The following is an 18,892-nucleotide window of genomic DNA, read 5'->3' as shown; positions in this document are numbered from 1 at the left end:
AATCAAGGGCCAGAAGGGTGGCTTGTGGCTTTTTGGATGAGATCAGCTGGGCTGGAGTGGTTGGTAGGGGAGAGCTGGGCCTCTGGGTGAGACGTGGAATGGTGGAGGGAGGGAGGGAAGGAAGCAGGGCAGGCAAACCCTGGGCCCCGGGCCTGGGCTTGTCCACGTGGCCTTCTCCCTGGCTGAGGAATCGGTTGGGACTTGCTCCTGGGGGGAGCCGTGAGAATGGAGGGCAGGCTGTAGGGGAGGACGGCAAAAGCCTGCATTCCTGGGCCTTTGGGTCAAACCCTCCACAAAGAACCCGTGCCAAGGAGTCAGGCCCGGCATTCTAACTAACCCGCATGGCCTCGGGCAAGTTCAGACCTACTCGCAGCGCCCCTGCCAGGCCAGCCATCTGTGAGCTGGGGAGGGCCGGCCGGGCATCCGGGCTGCAGAGGCGCTTCGGAGCCAGGGCCTCTTTCGTAGACGGGATCGGTGGTACTGTTGAACGAACTGGGAGCCGACCCCGGAGCCAGCTTCCCTGAAGAGCGGGCGGGAAGAGAGAGCCACGGCCGCCAGTGGCCTGGGCTGCCTGCGGAGGCTGTGGCGTTCTCACTGCCTTCCCGATGACAGACACGCGCGCGCGCGGGGGCGCAGGGGGCCCGGCCCGGGAGGAGGCTCCGTGGGCAGCAGCGCTCCCCCCACGGGGGTCACCGTGCGTGGGCGGCAGCGGGCGGAGGGCAGGAAGCGTGGGGACAGTGCAAAGGCAGCAGCTGGGTGCAGCTTGTCGGAAGGGCCCGGGAAGTGAAAGTCCACCAGTCAAGGGAAAGGGGAAGAGAAAACAGCAGAGAGGGGAGGTGGCAACAGCCACTGCAGGCAAGGGAAGGCAGGTGTTGTGGGAGCTTCGGCGGGGCACCTTTTCCTGGAGGAGGGGGCGGCAAGGCTGAGTCTTGGAACCAGCGTCGTGCACTTTTTTTTTTTTTTTTTTTTTTAAGATTATTTATTTATTTATTTATTTATTTGACAGAGAGAGACACAGCGAGAGAGGGAACACAAGCAGGGGGAGTGGGAGAGGGAGAAGCAGGCTTCCCGCCGAGCAGGGAGCCCGATGCGGGGCTCGATCCCAGGACCCTGGGATCATGACCTAGGCCGAAGGCAGACGCTTAACGACTGAGCCACCCAGGTGCCCCTGCATCCTTCACACAGCCTGTTCCCGAGGAGCAGATGCCGGGGAAGGGCTGTTCAAACGCGCACAGCATCCTTCTTCTCCTTCAAATTCCTCATTTCCACCCCTGAAAAGGTGGCACTTGATTATCCTTGAACCCTTTAAAAGAAAAGAGTAACTGCAATTTTCATCCAAGGTAAAGTTAATTACTTTCCTCAAGGCTGTCTTCCAAGAAAAATGCTCTAAAAATAAGAAAAGATTTTGGTGATGTTAGGGTAAGATGTTTTCCCCCTCAGAGTTGAAAGCTCAAACCCTTTGCACAAATATTCATTATCAGATTCTTTTATCACTAAAAGGATGCCAACTCGACCTTTTTAAGAAACGTTTTGTTTTTGCCTTTGATGAAATTGTCATTTCCAGCACGCTCCTCCCTGCAATGTTCCCTCTTGTGCCTGTGACACCGAGTGAGACAGATGCCACATTCACTTGTTTGGACCACAAACTGTGTAGTTTTAAGGCTGATTAGGAGTCTACTAGGGGAACAGAAAGGCTGGATAAATTCTAGGTGGTTCAATTAATGTTCGTCACCATCCAGTTCCTCACCTGAAATAAAGCATGGCACCCAGCAGGCTCACTCTGCATGTTTCCCGAACGAAGGCAGGTTGGAAAAAAGAAAGTGGAGCTTAGCATTGAAAAGCACTGGAAGTAGGTGGCATCGCCAGTGTGGACTGCCTCCTAAATCAGTTAGTGTTCCTTCCCATCCCCCTCCTCAGGAAACTGTGCATTTGAGGCCCTAGAGGTCTGGACTCTTGGGTCCAGGGTCTTGCCTCTAGAACTCTGGTCCAGAGACCAGCTGTATCACCTCCTCTAGGAGCCTGTTAGAGATGTGGACACTCCACTCCTACCTTGGAGTCACTGAATCAGAATCTGCACGATCATGTTAAAGATCATGTTCAAGTGGAAGAAACGCTGTTTGATGGTACCTGGGCCACTTCCTTTCAGAGGCACCTGGTCAGGAGGCCCTTCAGGGTCTTGGCTTCAGCTCTGGGCTGCAGGACAGCTCCACACTGCACTCTGTATGGAGGGCTGGAGGCCGCAGAGGGTTCAGATTCCAGCTCTCCTATTAAAGGAACTTCATTACATGGGCAAGTGACTTAAAAAGTAAAAAAAAAGAAAAAGAAAAAGAAATCAGTCTTACAGAAAACTTATAAGAATAGTACAAAAACTTCTGCATATCCTTTACCCTGATTCACCAATTGTTAACATTTTTCTCTCTCTACTTATGTATTATTTCGGAACTAATGGAGGGCTAGTTCTACACATAGGTCTGCCTGTCCCCTTAATACTTCAGTGTGGACTTACTAAGAATAAGGACATTCTCTTATGTACTGAAACACCAGGGCCAGATTCAGGAGGAGGCAAACAACATCTGATCAGTGGCCCTGAGAGGGCTTCCTAGGAGCCTTGCTCACCACACCCGAATGCTGGCCCTGCACACTATACTTGCCCAAATCAGGAAACCTACATGGATTCAATACTATTATCTAGTCTACTGTCCATATTCCAGTTGCGTCAGTTGTCCCAATAATGTCCCAATTTTTCCATACCCAACTCAAGATCATGCACAGCATTTCATTGTCATGTCTATTGGGTCTCCTTCAGTCTGGAAGAGTTCTTCAGTCTGTTTTCCATGACATTGACATTTTTGAAAACTACAGACCAATTATTTTATAGAATGTTCTTCAATATGGCAACAAGTTATTTTTAATCTCTTGATAGTTCAGTTTTACCACCTATAGATTGAGAATAGTTCCTGCTTCATGCTGAATTGAATAAATTCAGACATCTTATAGACTTGACATATGACAGGTGTACGTGGATTTAAAAAGTTAGCTAATACTGATTAGGTTCTTGTCAGTACCATGTTAAGTGCTTTACAGGCATGATCTCACTGGATCCTCCCTACAGCTCAGTGACACAGGCTCTGTTTTTGTCCCTGTTTCACAGGTGAAGAAACTGAGACTTAGAATGATTTATCCACTGTCTAAAAGCTAGTAAGGAGTGGGGCGCCTGAGTGGCTCAGTCGTTAAGCGTCTGCCTTCGGCTCGGGTCATGATCCCAGCGTCCTGGGATCGAGCCCCATGTCAGGCTCCCTGCTCAGCAGGAAGCCTGCTTCTCCCTCTCCCACTCCCCCTGCTTGTGTTCCCTCTCTCGCTGTGTCTCTCTCTGTCAAATAAATAAATAAAATCTTAAAAAAAAAAAAAAAAAGCTAGTAAGGAGTGAAATGGGGACCTGAACCAAGTCAGCCTGCCTCCAAGGACTATTTGCTTAGTAACCTTGCTAGTGATGCTTACCTAAAATGTTAAGTTTTGGTTGTTTATTTGTTTTTAAATATTTATTTATTTATTTTAGAGAGAGAGAGAAAACACAAGCAGGGAGGGGCAGAGGGAGAGGGAGAGAATCTCAAGCAGATTCCCCGCTGAATGTGGAGCCTGACTTGGGGGTCGATCTCATCACTCTGAGATCATGACCTGAGCTGAAATCAAGAGTTGGACGTTTAACCGACTGAGCCACCCAGGTGCCCCAAAATGTAAGTTTTTAAGATAAAATTTATATAACATAAAATTTACCATTTTATTAATTTTATTTTCCCCCAACTTTATTGAGATATAATTGACATACATTGTGTAAGTTTAAGGTATACAACGTGATGATTTGGTACAGGTATACATTGTGAAGTGATTACCATTATAAGGTTAGTAACACATCATTCACCTCACATAATGACAATTTTTTTTAGGTGGTGGGAATATTTAAGATCTCTCTTAGCAGCTTTCAAGTATATAATACAGTCTTATTAACTAAAGTCACCATGCTACATGTTAGGTCCCTAGAACTTACTCATCTTATAACTGGATGTTGGTACCCTTGGACCAACATTTCCTCATGTCTCCCCCAGGCTCTGGTAACCACCATTTGACTCTCTGTTTCTATGAATTTTAACCATTTTATTTATTTGTTTGTTTATTTATTTATTTTTATTGAAGTATAGTTGACACACGTTACATTAGTTTCAGGTGCACATGTTTTAACTATTTTAAAGTGTACAACTCAGTCTCTTTTAATATATTCCCAGTGTTGTACAACCATCAGCACTAATTCCAGAACATTTCCATTACCTCAAAAAGAAACCCGTGTCTTTCAGTTCCCCTCCTCCCTATCCCCGGACAACCACTAATCTGCTAATCTTCTTTCTGTTTCTATGGATTTGCATATACACACAATGGAATACTACTGAACAATAAAAAGGAGCTAACTACTGATATACACAGGAACATTCTGGATCTCAAAAACATCACGCGGAGTGAAAAAATCCAGATGCAAAAAATTACGTGTTGTAAGATTCCATTTATATGGAATTTTGGAAAAACCAAAACCTTAAAAACAGGAAGCATGGCAGTGGTTGCCTGGGGCCAGGAATATGGGGGTGGGGATTGACTTGACTGCAAAGGGGCAGAAGGCAGTTTTTTGGAGCGAAGGCAGTGTTCTAAACTGGATTGTGTGATGTATACCTTTACCCAAATTCATCCAACTCTCTATTTTAAAAAGTTTATAAATGTAAATTATACCTCAGTAAAACTGTAAAAACCCAAACATATCTGTCCTCCACACTTATCATCATATCTTCCTTCATAGTCTGGCTCCAGATCTCTTTCCAGCCTCACCTCTCACCTCTTACCTCTCTCTATGCATTCAGTCAACAAACATTCTCTGACACTTGCTGTGTGGAAAGCCCTCAAGAGAACCTCTGTCCTCAGGGAACTCACAGCCTAGTCAGAGCAGAAAGATAGGGCACCCAATCCTGATAAACATTAGGGATCCTAGAGGATCACTGAGTCTTTTTTTTTTTTTTTCTTAGCTTATATATATTTTTAAAGTAATCTCTACACCCATCATGGGACTCAAACTCATGACCCCGAGATCAAGAGTCCCACGCTCTTCCGACTGAGCCAGCCAGGTGCCCTTGATTATCGATAGAGTCTTAAAGGAGAGGAATGAGCATATACATTCCAGTCACTTTGAATTTCAAGTTTGAATCAAGTTTCAGTTTAATTTTTTGAAGAGGTAATGCATTTACAGGGTTCAAGAATAAAAGAAATTATACAGTGAAAAATTTCCTCCCATCCAGTTCCCACTCTACCCCATACAACCATTGTTGTTATAAACACATATTATTTTTCCTTCTTTTTAACAGAAAAGATAGCATAATATACACATTGTTTTGGACTTCATATTGTCATTTGGCAGTAAACCTTTGAGATCTTTCCATAAGGGTACAGTGAAAATTACCACTCTAATCATAGCTATATAGTATTTCATTGTATGGATGTGCCATAATTTATTTTATCCAGTCTCCTTGATTAAACATTTGAGTTTTTCCAACAGCCTGTTATGGCAAACAATGTTATAATGTGTACCCTCTTATAAGTGGTATATTGTGTGTTGTTTTGTTTGTATATGGCAAGTATATCCATGGCTATATATTGAATTCTTTTTTCAACCATTCCACAAACACACCAACCACTTTCATATCCGTAGGCTGTTTTCTCTGCCTTGAAAGTCTTCACTCAGTCCTTTTCTACTGGCAAACTCCTACTTTACCTCAAAGTCCAGTTCAAATGTCACTTTCTTGTGAAGGCTTCTGAACTCCCGCAGGCAAGATTAGGTTGCTCCTTCTCTTTTTTTCTCACAGTATTCCACGTCCACATCATCAGAATGATCTATTAACACTTCATTCTTGCCCCACTAGACTGGGAGCTACTCAAGGGCATGGACTACAGTAAATTTATCTCTGAATCCCTTAGTAATTTGTACCTGGTAAGTATTGAATAAAATGCGCATTGCATGAATGGTTAGGGCTGACAGAGGGGTTTGTACTGCTCCTGTCCCTTGCTTTCAGCTGCCTCTTGGTCTCTGTTACTACTTCGAGGACTGTGGCCAGACAAAGGTGGGCTGTGATTTCCCTTCCTCTCCCACCTAATTCCTTCCTTCCTGCCTCTACCCCTTCCCTACCCTTGGGATTCTGTCCACAGCTGCCTTTGTGGCCCTTGCTGGATCTGGCATGGATAGCAGTTATTATAGTTTTCAGTACATTAAAATAAATAAATAAATAAAATGGAGCATTGGCTCTATGCATCTGCTCTTTTCTTCATCAAGTCTTTGGCCTCCTATAAAGCTGAAAGAACACATCACTTGAGAGTCGAATGCACATCAGTCACCCTCAAACCTAATTTCCTGCATTTAAGTCAAAGGAGATGACAGAGTTTACTATAGTGCTTTAGGAATGTGGGAAATGCTTATAGTGTTTAGGTTAATCAATGTTAAATGATTTTCAAGGGCAACTTAGATTCTTTTTTAAAAACATTGGGTTAACTCTGAAATGTCATGATGCTAACTCATGCCTGGAGCTGTCAATTGCTAGGTCACTTCCGTATTAAAAATTTTTCTATTTCTTCCTTACTGGGCAGGGCTGGAGGTGGGAGCTCTCTGTCCCCACCTCTGGAATGAAAAGGCAAAAGCTCTATATTCTCCTTACCCTGGAGAAGCTCCAAGTCAGGGAGGTGAGCCATCAAAGAAAACAAAAGGGAAAGAAAGCTTTCAAGCCTTTGCCTGCCCAGCTCAGAGATGGATATAGGATTGAGATGTTTCACCTGAAGAAGTCTCAGGAAAGGTGGTAGCTTAGGTCGCTTGGAGTGCTTTGGGACTGTGGTCTTCAAAATTTCTTGCTTGCATGTCTCTTAAAAGAAATTTGAGAAACCATGTTTTTTCTTGTACTTTTAAAGGTCATATCTCAAATGTTTCATCTTAAGTTTAAATAATGGCAAAGTTTGTTATTTCTGGCATAATAAGTATTGGCATTTTAAAATAAGATTGTTACATCATTCTGTAAGTGTATCCAAGGGAATCTAAATATCATAATGTACCTATCATCCATTTAAAAAATACATGAACAAGCTTTTCTTAAAAAGAAATTCTACATCACTCTTTTTCTCCTTATCTTGTATTTCCATTCCACTTGCCCCTGAACATTATAATATGAGAGTTTAGGCTGGAAAGTCTTTTATTGATCACCCTATCATATTTCCCTAAAAATTAAAAAAAATCTTTGAGTCACTAAGTTTAAAACATTCATCTTGACTGTATTATTAATATAATTTTGAGGGGCACCTGGGTGGCTCAGTTGGTTAATTGTCTGCCTTTGGTTCAAGTCATGATCTCAGGGTCCTGGGATCGGGCCCTGAGTAGGGCTCCTTGCTCAGGGGGGAGTCTGCTTCTCCCTCTGCCTCGGGTCCCCCATTGTGCTCACTCTTTCTCTGTCTCTCTCTAAAAAATAAAATCTTTAAAAAATGCTATTTTGAATACCTACTTGGTATAAACAACATAAAATATTATAAATTTTGATGAACTATTAAAATTAAAATTTAGAGTATTTTTTGCTGGAATAAGATACAGTTCAGATCAATTCTATCTCTAGTTTTCATTGTTTATGGATAGAAGCATGAAACACCTTGTTCATTTATTCAACAAATATTTATCAAGCACCTCCTATTTGTCAATAGTAACTCTAGTCACTTGGGATATATTAGTAAACATTATGGGACAAATCCATGCCCTCATGGACCTTACATTCTAGTGGGGGTAATAGATAATAGGCAATAAACATAAATATAAGTAAATAATACAGCATATTAGAAGAGCTATGAGGAAAGATAGAGCAGGGTAAGAGGGATCTGGGGTGTAGCATAGGGTTCAAAATGAGTTGTGATTTTAAAAAGGTTAGGGTCAGCCTCATTGAGAAGATGACATTTGGCTAAAGATGGTTAGGGAGTTAGCACTGCAGATATCTGGGGGAAATATGTGCCAGGCAGACGGAAGAGCCAATGCAAAGGCCCTAACTCAGGAATGTGGCTGGTATTTTCTAGGATCAATAAAGGACATTAGTAAGGCTGCAGCAGATGCATCCAGGAGAATAACAGGAGATGAGATTAGAAAGGTAATGATGGGGTGGGGTGGTGGTCCAGATCTTATAGAACCCTGTAGACTACTGTAAGGACAAAGACTTTTACTCTGAGTGAAATGAGGAGCCATTGTAGGGATTTAAGCAGAGGAGTGACATGATTTGACTTATGTTTTAGGAGGATCACTCTGGTTATTATGTACAGAACAGACTCTAAGGGGTAAGACTGAAAGCAGGGAGAGCTTTTAGAAGACTAATCCAAACACGAGATGATGGTGGCTCAGACCAGGAGATAGCAGTGGAGATGGTAAGGGATGCTCTGAATCCGGACTAGACATGAGATATAAAAGAAAGAGGGAGGTCCAGCATGACTCTAGGGTTTTTGATCTGTAAATTTAAGGATGGACTTGTCATCAACTGAGATAGGAAAATTCGTGGGTTGAACAGGTTTGAGGGAGAATATTTTTTTTTCAGTTTGTGGCATAAGTTTGAGATGTATAGTAGACTGCTGGGTATCAGAATCTGGAGTTCAGATGAGATGTCTGGGCTGAATATATAAATTTGGAAATGTCATCATATATGATGATATCATATATCTCTGATGGTACTGAAAGTTAGGAGACTTAATGAGATCACCAATGAAATGAGTATAGATATAAAAGAGAAGAATCCAAGCAATGAGCCCTAGGTCATTGCCATTCCCTAGGTCTGCGAAGAGATAGAATCAACAAAGAAGAAATAAGACAGGGAAAGAGGGACCAGTGATGAAGGAGGAAAATTGAGATTATATGGTTTAAAAAAAAAAAAAAAGGTGAATCAAGTGATTAGCTGTGTTAGCTGTTACAGACAGGTCAATTAAGATGAGAATTGCAAATAGGTCATTGGACTTAGGCAATATGAAGTTCATTGTTGACCTTGAATAGTTTTGATAGAGTGGTACGGATGGAAAGCATGAATGAAGTTGCTTTAAGAGAGGGTGGGACCTGCTCAGCGGGATACCTAAAATATGCCACATATGTAACCTTGTGTGCATTGTTATGATTCTATTACATATGTATATGGTCCTATCATAGGCATTGTATTTGGCATGTTTTTGAACTTTGTATAAATTGTATCATATGGCATGTATTCTGCTACTGAGGGGGGAGAGCTAGAGACAGAAAGTATAGAAAACTCTTTTAGAAGTTTTGTTGGAATTGAAGTAGAGAAATGGGGCAGTAGCTGACAGTGGAAGTGGGTCAAAGAGATTTTGTATGATTGGAGAAATAACAGTTGCTTATAAGCTGAGGGGAATGACCCAGCATAGAGGGAAGCACTGATAAATTAGGCAAGCCAAGATTGGGATTTGTTACCTTAGCAGAGGGACTGACTTTGGCTAGGAGCATGGAAAATTCAACTACATAATGGAGAGTAAGGTGGAGAAGAGGTTATAGATGTTGGCATATGGGTATGGGTAGATGAGATCATGGGATTCTGTGGAGATTTTTATCTCATTGCTTCAATTTTCTCAATGAAAAAGGAAGCAAGGTTGTTAACTGAGAAATGAGGATGAAAGGGAAGGAGGTGTAGGTTAGAGGACAGAGAGGTATGAAATCCAGAAGAACAGAGGAGGGAAGTGGGATTCTGGAGCAGCACTAATGGCCCATTGGAGGTTAAGAGTGATGAAATTAAAGTGAAACTCACTAGCGTGATTGTGTTTTTCTTTAACCACTTTCAGATGCAGGGGTGCTGGTGTGGAGTAGGTGAGCTGGCTTGATCAGGATTGTGGTTTTGCCGAGCACACACAGCAATGGGGGAAGAAAGTACTGGGGTTGAGGGTGTGTGCAAAGGAGTGATGCAGTGATTGGCCAGGGGATTAAGCTGGGTAAGGATGGGAGAGAGTGGATATGTACTTTGAACAATCGCTGCAACAAAATTTGGAAATATGAGATGGTGTTCAGAGTATAAGATGTTTGAAATCATGATTATGATGAAGTTGCAAAGTTTGATAAGGCTTCCTTCTGTGATTATGCCCATGGGAGTGAGTGGCTGAGTTAGGGTAGGACAAAATCCCTGGAGGAGAAGTCAAAGAACCGAGAGGTCAGGGTATTGGGAAGATCACCCACATGTACATTAAAAGCACCTAGGATTAAGACAGAAGTGGTATTGGAGTGACTGACAGGAGCAAATGGTGAAAATATGAAGAGAAATGGAAGCGACGATGAGGGGTTCTGGATAACAAGATTTAAAGCTGCAGATTAGTAGGGGGAGAAGGGGATGGTCTATTGAGGAGCAAGGAGGACACCTACCCCACTTCCAGGTACAGTCTGAGAGGCTTGTGGTCAAAAACACAGTTGCCACTACTTGGGAGGGGGCAGGGGACGCACTGTTCCAGGGGGAAAGTCAGATTTCCTTTAAGCAAGAAAGTGAAGACAACCTGAAGAGAAATTCTGAGGAGGTTGGGGTTGCACGGATTATTATTTGCATAAATAAATAGATGGTGTAGTGGACTCTGATGTGGCCCCACATGATCCCTGCCTCCTGGCATTCGTGCCCTTGTGTGGTCTCCTTCCTTTGAGTGAGGGTGGGACTTGTGATTTGCTTCTGGCCAATTGAGTATGGCAAAGGTGACAGGATGTATGTGATTATGCATACATGATTGTGTTACATAAGGCTGTTACCAGTGTCTTACACGGAGACTCTCCCCCTTGCTGGCTTTGAAGAAGCAAGCTGCCATATTGTAAGTAAGCTTCCACTCTCTATGGAGAGGGCCACATGACAAAGAACTGAAGGGACCTCCAGCTGACAGTGAGCAAGGAACTAAGGCCTTCAGTTCTGCAGCCAGCAGGTAACTGAATGCCGCCAAGAACAGTTTGGAAGTGCATCCTTTCCCAGGCAAACTTCATTCTGTGATCTTGCAGAGGACCCAACTAAATTTGTGGTTAAATTATTATACAGTAATAAATAACTAACACAGATGGCGATGGAAGAGGGTTAGTTACAGCGATGTTACTGTTGGCTCCACACACACCCAATGTGGAGCCCAAAGTGGGGCTTCAACTCATGATTCTGAGATCAAGACCGAAGCTGAGATCAAGAGTTGGATGCTCAACCAACTGAGCCACCCAGGTGTCCCTATAGCAATGTTACTTTTAACTCCTTTTGAGGGATACTGCCTAGAAACCACATGTTGATCTATTACCAAATCACCTAGTTAGACCTTCCTTCAATTTTGTTGACAGGAAAGAACTGGAAACCACCTGACTTGCAAAAGAATTTATAACCCATTCATTCAGATCATTCACTTTCTCATCACAGACACCAATTTCTGAATTGTCCTTTTGAATTTCCCTGGAGGTTTTTACATTTTGGGTTGGGGTGCCTGGGTGACTCAGTCAGTTGAGTGTTGGACTCTTGATTTCAGCTCAGGTCATGATCTCAGGGTTGTGGGTTCGAGCCCCGCATTGGACTCCACTCTCAGCACGGAGTCTGCTTGGGGTTCTCTTGCCCTCTCCCTCTGCTCCTCCCCGCCCTCATTCTCTCTCTCTCTCTTTAAAAAAAAAAAAAAAAATACATCTTGAGTTGATGCACCTTAAGTAATGGGTGAGAGTTTTACTTTGTTCTGTCAGGTGGGAGGACAGTTTTGAAAGAGGACGCTCTGTCCTCAGGTGATTTCTCAAGCTGAACAATTTTATTAAATAGTACATATAGCAATGGAAGTTCTGTAAATGAATTACCTTAAAACTAGTCTTGGAAAGTCTTCCTGAACCCCAGGAGTAATTACCAGTGAAGATGACACTTGTGGAGGCTTTCTAGTAGAAGAGGTAAGAGCACAGGATGTGATGGTGGGGAAGACAGCATGGGAGTAGGGGGTAGGACACTGTGTGTGAAAGGTAGGAGGGTGACCAGACTTAAGAAATGATTTTAGAACTTCCCAGTAATTAGTTTTCATGCGATCCCCCCAATGGAAGTATTTTCTAGGTGGTAGCAAAAAATAAAATGAAAATTTAAAAATATATAATTAGTATGTGTTTTCTGAAACTTTTTAAATACTAAAGAAATGCATGCATCTTGGAAAACTTTCAAATAAAGTATTAATTCAAAAGCAGAGTTTACCAACCTAGTTAACAGGTGTGTTGTAGGTCCTTGAAGGTCCCTTCCAACTCTGAGGTTCCACCTAAATCTCTTCCACTCACTTTTCGTAACACCTGACCAGACTCTTAAATGTGTGATTCCTTGACTCTCCTGTGCATCTCTTAAGCCCAAAAGGGATTTGGCAAGTTTAAACACCTTTGGATCTAGTGATCCAGGGCGGGTGGAAAGGGAAGGTGCGGCCATTGCCAGTTTCTTCCCAAAGTAAACCGCTACAACCACCGTCACCCCGGAGCTGGCTGTCCAAGCCTAATTTTTGTGCCCGCAGGTCCTCAAAACACAAGGGCCGGCTGATCGCTATTTATAAACACTTACTGGACGCCCACTCTACTACGAGCTCTCCCGCGCTGCTTGAGTACTTTACTGCAAAGGGATGCCAATTTTTCTGATGAACTCCCTCCAAGCAGCTTTTGTGGGGCAGCGCCCTCAGCCAGTGCCGGAGCCCAGAACCGGACTCTGGGCAGCCAGCCGACTCGCGCTGCCTCACGGGCGCAGGCGCAGAGCGATCCTCCCGTCACTCCGGGCGGGAGGCGGGGGCAGCCGGGAGAAAGGAAAGCTGCGGGGCGGGGGGGGGAAAGGGCCAAACCCTGAAATTACCCGGATGTGGTCTCCGTTCGCGCATGCTCAGTGTCCTTTCGACAAGTTGGCAGCAACAACACGGCCCTGGTCGTCGTCGCCGCTGCGGTAACGGAGCGGCTCGGGTGGCGGAGCCCGCGTTCGCGCCCGCCCGCTCTCCTCGGGAGGCCCTTCCCGCCCTCCCCTTAACTCCACGGCCGCCCAGGGCGGCGGGAGCGGGTGAGGGGAGCCGGGCGCCCAGCGAGAGAGGCACCCCGCCGCGGGGCGGCCCGGGAGCTCGAGGCGGCCCGCGCGGGCAGTGGCGCGGCGCCGAGGAGGGGCGGCCTGGCCCGGACACGGCGGGGCGGGGACCGAGGAGCGCTTCGGGCCGCCGGGGGAGCTACGGGCCCGGCGCCCCCGCGGACGATACGCGGCGGGAGAGCGGACACTCCTCGCCATCGCCCGAACCCAGGTAACGCGCCATGTCCCCTCCCCTTCCCCCGGCCGGGCCCGCGCACCCCGCCCGCGGCTTCCCCGCCCCGGGGCGGGCTCCCGGCGGCGGCGGCGGCGGCGGCAGGGAGCGAGCGGGAGGCCGGCGGGTGCGCCGGGAGAGCGAGCGCGGCTCCCTGACGGGCTCGGCCGGCGGCCCCAACGCAGGGCCGGCGGGGCCGCGGGGCCTCGCGTCCCTCGGGCTCCGGGCCCGGTCCTCCGGCCCCGAACTCCCCTTGCGTTGTGTGGCCGAATCAAGTTAAACTCGGACCCGTACTCCTGCTGCGGCCGCCGCTTCTCTTTGTTGTTCTTGAGTAGTTTCACTGTCCGCCCCTGCCGAGCGCGCTGGGTAGGCTGGAGTGTGTCGCTTTAGGTGTAAATGAAAGTTGTAAATGGCCTGCCTTAATTTCTTTTCTCAAGGAAATTTTTGTTTTCTCTTTGTCCTTTACTTTCCCTTCCTGGTTGTGTCATTCCAGTTTTTGTTTCTGGCTTTGATTTGTTTACTCACTTTTTTGAGTATTGTAGGTGATGGCGGTATGCGGGAAGCATTCTCAGCACCTGACTGACCGCCACCCCCAACCCCACCCACTCCTAATAAAAAATAAAAGACATAGTTTATTGCTAGGACTGCAAGTACTGAGAGTGAAATTGGTGTAGGATGTAGGGCGGTGGCTCCATCACATGCCCCAAACTGGGGTTATAATTTCTCAGGCAAGATTTTCAAAGAAATGGGTGTGTTTGGTTAACTTGAAAGATTTCTTTCTGGGTATGGGGAGGTTTTTAAAAACTCTGTTGATGATTGATAGCTATTTTCCCCCCTGAAAACCCTAGCAAAAATTTTTTTAATGAACATATTTATTTCTGATTATTTTCAATTTAGTTTCTTAATGCCTTTAATTTTTGCACCATAGTTTAAGGTGAAACTGCGGGTTATTCCGGAATTATAAATACAAGATAATGTGGAATCATTTTAATTAGTCTGAATTAATTTTCTAAAGGCATGTAATCTTGGCTAATTTGTTAACAACCTTTGACTTTTGCCAGAATTAGCATCTTTTTAGTCTCGATAGCAGTTCGATTATGTGGGTTTTAAAAAATAGGTTCAGTATTTTTGTTGGAAGAGACCATGTAGCCTTAAGAGAAAATAAAGAAATGCATACTTTCAAAAACTAATCAGATTTAGAACATTGCATCGGAATAAATTTTATTGTGGATTTCATAAATTGCCTTTGCCTTGTTGTACCGAGACTAAATGTATTTTAGTTGAAATACAGCGTAGGAAGTTCTAATGTGTAACTTTTCTTTTTCTGCTAAGGACTTCTTATTTTGTCTTTTGAAAAGTTCTGATATGCTTAATATATGACATTTCAAGTTGTAAATGATATAATTAATATTTTAAAATATATTCTGTTAATGTTTCATAAGTTACGATTTTGTTTTCTTAAAAGGGCTTGTTACAGAACAGAGTAATACAGGCAGGCTGAGCATTTATGATTTGCAGTATTTTTAGGTCTAAAGGTGGTAATGAATTATGTAGGTTTAAGTTGTTGGAATTAAAACTAAAAGCCTTTCTAGAGAAAATTGATATAACATTTTGTGAGTCTGTTAATAGAAGTGGCTTTTTCTTTGCTTTCCAGGTTTTTGGGTGAGGTTGCTTTAAAGAGGTATTACATCTTAATTTTTTTATTTTTGAGGTGGGAGTGCCTAAGTAGAAGCTTCTCTGTTTAGCTAAGTGCCATCATTGTAAATCTTGAGCTTAGAAAAGAACTGCAAATCAGTTGCAGATTTAATGAAAAAAATTTTTTTAAGATTTTATTTATTTATTTTATTTATTTGAGAGAGAGAGAGAGAGAACACAGGCAGGGAGAGTGGCAGGCAGAGGGAGAAGCGAGCAGGGACTCGATCCCTGGACCCTGGGATCATGACCTGAGCCTAAGGCAGACGCTTAACTGACTGAGCCACCCAGGCGCCCAGATTTAATGAAAATTTGGGATGAGAAAGTGAATTTGAAATTTTTAGAATACATTTTATATGGATCATTGGCCTTTCTGATGGCTTTGCTACTTGAAGCAATTCTGCTTATACTATGAAGCAGCAAATCATTTCTAAAAATCTGTGTATGCTTCACTTTCCTTAAGCTTAAGCTGTTTCTTTGTGTGTGAATTATTTTTTCTGCATTCCCCTTTAGGTCCTCCTCCCCCCCCCAATTAAAGAGCAAGTATTAAACTAATTTATGCTGCCCAGTCACACTCCAGCTCTCTGGCTTGGAAGCTGTTTTTTTTCTGATTGAGCTGGTGTTATAGTAACATCATTAGACGCTATTCTAATTGAGCTGTGAATTGCTGAGGCCTCTACTAGAGCAGTTAACCCTACAGGATCTGCCTTGTTCATTATATTTAAAATGCATAGTTTGTCTCATCTAAAATTTTGCCTATTTTGGTGAGTACATTATTTTTCTTACATTTAAACTTATTTCAGTTCTACATTGTCCATCTCTAACTCATGCCTAACTTTTTTTCATTTTTCATTCAGTGATTTTTAGAGTGAATGGGTCTTTAAAATCTTATGTTGGCCATTTCAATGCTCATTGTACATGTTTTGATTTCCTTTTTTTCTAGAAGACTGTGTATTTAGGCAGAAATTTTTGTTTTGCTTAAGTGATTAAAGGTTGACTCTGAAATGATGCTTAATCATGTGTAAATAGCTAACATGACTAAAACAGTTTCATTGATTTCATTCTTTTCTGCACTAAATGAAAGTTGAAGGACTTGGATCACCATAACACAGGATATATTATAATTTTGTTAAATTATCAAATTTTGGGATTTTTACTCAACAGCTGATGAAGATTTGATTGTTTTAAAAAGACAGTTAACAAATATGTGTAGATATTCATTTGAGCAATTTTCAGTATGATGCCGTTTGCATCATAATATGACAAAACATATGCTTGGGAATGAGTCAGATTTAGAATTTTTGGATTTTTTTCTCATTTTAAAATGTGTAATTTTGGTGATGGGAAATGTGGCTGAATTCCAGTTTCTCAGGAACAAGGTATTTTAGGTTGTGTCACCTTGACATTATTTTGTGGTGTGATTGGCATCCAGGAAAATTTGTTTTAACCATGAGCGTGGATAGAAACTAGGGTAGTGCTTACTTATGTAAAACTAAGATGATGATAGGTGGTCAGAATCTTATAATTTAAGTCTTGGTTATTTGCTACTGCAAATTATATCATAGGTCAGATAGATAGATACCAGAGACTGTAAAGATTGTTATAACATCTTAATTTAAAGTTCGTGATAATTGTAAATACATTTAAGCTTGAAGACTATATTATTTACATTTTAAATGAAAATTGTTTGCACTTTGGAGACTTGTAACTGTGTGGGGTTCATCTTTTTACTGCTTTTTTATTGCCAAGGTTTAGGATAGTGGTTCTCAACCTTGGCTGCATTTTGAAATCTTCTGGGGAGCTTTGAAATATACTGGATCCCACCTCCAGAAATTGTGATTCAGTTGGCCTGGGGTGCAGCAAGATTAGAGTTTGAGGTGGCTTAGCTATTAGGGTCCTCTAACTTTGTATTTTGAACTGTTTCACTTCCATCCTTTAATACAGTGACGTACGTATGTACTGTGTAAATCATCTCACATCTAACGTAATGGGTCTTTTGAAGGTATTGCCACATTTGTTTTGCTTCAGTGTTTGTCCCTTCATTTGTTCCTCTCTCCTCTCTTTTTCATTTTCTCACTTCATTTGAAATGTCTGGTAGCAAGTTTTAGGGACTTGTATATCCCGTGATAAGAAGTTGGTATAGCATTACTATTCTAAATAGGAAGTTGATCTTTTTCTTAAAGTACTCTAAAATGCTTATTTGGGCTCCTTTTAGAGACTTAGAGGACTTTGTTTAGGTGCCCAAATTAGCATCTAAACTCCCAGTGGAATTTGGTCTTCAAGGGGGGTTAATCTGCTTGGAAACCATAAATTTTCTAGGCACCAGTTAACTGGTTGTTTCACTGGTTCCTGAGAGGCAAGTTTGCATTTAGCTTTTGCTGTCAGGAGTTAAGTTATATGCTGTGAGACAGTTGCTCAGCAAGCCCAACTAGTTAGCATTTCTTTTTCTTTTTTTTTTTTTTTAAAGATTTTATTTATTTGACAGAGAGAGACACAGCGAGAGAGGGAACACAAGCAGGGGGACTGGGAGAGGGAGAAGCAGGCTTCCCGCCGAGCAGGGAGCCCGATATGGGGCTCGATCCCAGGACCCTGGGATCTCGACCTGAGCCGAAGGCAGACGCTTAACGACTGAGCCACCCAGGCGACCCCCAACTAGTTAGCATTTCTTTAGAAATCATCTAAGGAGGGCATATTCAGTTCTCCATTTACATCACCTGCAGTAGTTCCTAAGTGCTGGTCGAAGAGTAGATGCATCTTCATCTCTGGAAGAGCTTTTTTTTTTTTTTTTTTTAAATTATTTTTCTCTTCCCACGCTCCATTCCAGCACACACAGATTCAGAATGGGAATTGAGTGGAGGAGGCATGGGAATCTATGATTAAAAAAAAAAAAAAGTACTTCTTGATTTTAAAGGCTTTGGATATTTTATCCGTATTGCTTTGCTTTAATATGTGACAGGCTTTATTTTGCAATCATTGATGCACTGGAGTAATTTACTTAAAATCCATCAAACCCCAATTTGCATGTTTAGAATGCATATCATTTGTTTTTTTTGTTTTTTTAAGGACTGCTACTGAATATTGTCTTTTGTAGTAAGGTATGATTTCTTTATTTTAATGTGGATGAACTCAGATCTTTTTCAAGTCAAAATGTATTTCTAAATGTAAAACTTAAGGATATTTATCAGTAGTATTTGCTAGTGAATGGTAGCTAATCATTGTAATAATTCAATCATCTGATGAAAGGATGACCGAAAGTAGTACTTAATGGAGTAAGATAAACCAGGTATCATTGTACATAAACACACTAGGTACCTCTGTGTCATAGATATGCCTCACTAAAATTAAAGGAAGAATTTTATGTGTATAGATGTTGAAATTAGGCAGCTAGTTAAAAGTAAAGAAAAATGACATGACTTCTGTGCAATTAGTTTTTTAATCAGTCGCATATATTCATATTGTAATTTGTTTCACTATCATTTTGGTAATTTGTAAAGTGAAATGTGTAGGTTAGTATAGACTAGATCAGTGCTTTGTAAAACTGACAGCACCTCAAACTCTTAGAGTGCTTTTTAGGTGGGACCCCACTCTTGATATATAGTTAGTAGTGCTGGACTAACCTGCAGGGATTCTGAAACACCCCTTTTGAAAGAATAAGCTAGATGAATTGATAGTTTTCTTCGTTTCAGAGGTTTTATGACATGTATTTTTTAGTTATCAGTTATTAAAATTCATCTTAATTTTCAGTCTTTTGAAATAGTGTTTCCCAAAGTGGAGTCCACAGACTCCTGGGGTCCCCATGACCCTGTTCTTTTAGGAGGTTCATGAAGTCAAAATTGTTTTCTTTCTTTTTTTTTTTTTTTTTTTTTTTTTTTTTTTTTTT

General features: G+C 42.5%; 1 protein-coding gene and 1 long non-coding RNA gene across 7 annotated transcripts in view; one reads left to right on the top strand and one right to left on the bottom strand.

Moving 5' to 3' along the window:
• Window positions 1-18,892, top strand: part of SMAD4 (SMAD family member 4) — a 101,504-nt gene that overhangs the window by 29,802 nt on the left and 52,810 nt on the right. Inside the window, exon 1 of one of the 6 annotated variants that reach the window (XM_032422925.1) lies at window positions 13,219-13,320. The exons of the other annotated variants lie outside the window; for them this stretch is intronic. The gene's annotated coding sequence lies outside the window, so the exon portion shown is untranslated. Of the gene's footprint in view, window positions 1-13,218; window positions 13,321-18,892 lie in introns of those variants that run through there. 6 annotated transcript variants of the gene reach the window in all.
• On the bottom strand, window positions 1,136-12,977 carry LOC116643854. Its single transcript, XR_004301641.1, has 3 exons — window positions 12,891-12,977; window positions 1,748-2,297; window positions 1,136-1,303 (listed from the first exon to the last, which is right to left on the bottom strand). It is a non-coding gene; the product is annotated as an uncharacterized LOC116643854 (long non-coding RNA).

The sequence above is a fragment of the Phoca vitulina genome, unplaced genomic scaffold (genome assembly GCF_004348235.1).
Source record: "Phoca vitulina isolate PV1807 unplaced genomic scaffold, GSC_HSeal_1.0 scaffold27, whole genome shotgun sequence".
NCBI lineage: Eukaryota > Metazoa > Chordata > Mammalia > Carnivora > Phocidae > Phoca > Phoca vitulina.
This window is presented reverse-complemented; position numbering and strand designations above follow the sequence as displayed.